Genomic DNA, 1,708 nt, shown 5'->3' with positions numbered 1-1,708 from the left:
TCTTGGGCTAGTCTTTTTTTTCTTTCCAGGCAAGAAATCTTTATTTATGCCATTACTGATGGGGTTTATGAAATGAAACTACACATGCAAGATTTTTCAAATTGCTATTATCAAGCTTTGCTGAAGCATTTACGACCTTAGTTGGCCATTTTACTTTCCCTAGACATTTTTTTTTTTAGCTTGAATTTCCTTTTCTTTTTCTCAACTTTTATTTTAAGTTCCGGAGTACATGTGCAGGATATGCAGGTTTGTTACATAGGCAAATGTGTGCCATGGTGGTTTACTGCATAGGTATTAAGCCCAGCATCCATTAGCTGTATTTCCTTATGTGCTCCCTACCCTTGCCACCCCCAACCCCCAATATTATTCTCCTCCCTGTGTCCTGTGTTTTCATTAATCAGATTCTACTTATAAGTAAGAATATGTGGTGTTTGGTTTTCTGTTCCTGCATTAGTTTCCTTAGAATAATGGCTTCAAACTCCATCCATTTCCCTGCAAAGGATGTAATCTCATTCCTTTTTATGGCTACGTAGTATTACATGTACCACATTTTCTTTATCCAGGCTATCATTGATGGGCATTTAGGTTGATTCCATGACTTTCCTACTATAAATAGTGCTGCAAGGAACATATGCGTGAATATATCCTTTTTTTTTTCTTTTATTATACTTTAAGTTCTGGGATACATGTGCGGAATGTGCAGGTTTGTTACATAGGTATACATGTGCCATGGTGGTTTGCTGCACCCATGAACCCGTCATCTACATTAGGTATTTTTCCTAATGCTATCCTTTCCCTAACATCCCATCCCCTGACAGGCCCTGGTGTGTGATGTTCCCTTCCCTGTGTCCATATGTTTTCATTGTTCAACTCCCACTTATGAGTGAGAACATGCAGTGTTTGGTTTTCTGTTCTTGTGTCAGTTTGCCGAGAGTGACGGTTTCAAGCTTCATCCACGTCCCTGAAGAGGATATGAACTCAACATTTCTCAAAAGAAGACATTTATACGGCCAAACATGAAAAAAAAATATTTTGTTTTGTTTTGTTTTGGAGACACAGTCTTGCTCCATCCCCTAGGCTGGAGTGCAGTGGCAGGAACTTGGCTCACTGCAACCTCCGCCTCCCGGGTTCAAGTGATTCTCCTGCCTCAGCCTCCTGAGTAGCTGGGGTTACAGGTGTTCGCCACCATGTCCAGTTAATTCTTTTGCATTTCTAGTAGAGATGGGGTTTCGCCATGTTGGCCAGGCTGGTCTCGAACCCGTCACCTCAGGTGATCCACCCACCTTGGCCTCCCAAAGTGCTAGGATTACAGGTTGAGCCACCACACCCGGCCGTATCTTTTAATAGAATGATTTATATTCCCTTGGGTATATAACCAGTAATGGGATTGCTGGGTCAAATGGTACTTATGCCTCTAGGTCTTTGAGGAATCACCGCACTGTCTTCCACAGTGGTTGAACTAATGTACACTCCTACCAACATTGTAAAAGCATTCCTTTTTCTCCACAACCTCACCAGCATCTGTGGTGTTTTTTTTTTTTATCTTACTTCATTTTTTAATAATAGCCACTCTGATTGGTATGAGAAGGTATCTCATTGTGGTTTTCATTTGCATTTCTCTAATGATCCGTGATGTTGAACTTTTTTTCATATGTTTGTTGGTCACATGTATGTCTTCTTTTGAGAATGTCTCTTCATTTCCTTTGCC

This window comes from Rhinopithecus bieti, unplaced genomic scaffold (genome assembly GCF_001698545.2).
Source record: "Rhinopithecus bieti isolate Rb0 unplaced genomic scaffold, ASM169854v2 scaffold_9667, whole genome shotgun sequence".
Taxonomy (NCBI): domain Eukaryota; kingdom Metazoa; phylum Chordata; class Mammalia; order Primates; family Cercopithecidae; genus Rhinopithecus; species Rhinopithecus bieti.
The sequence above is the reverse complement of the archived record's forward strand: the minus strand, read 5'-3'. Positions refer to the sequence as shown.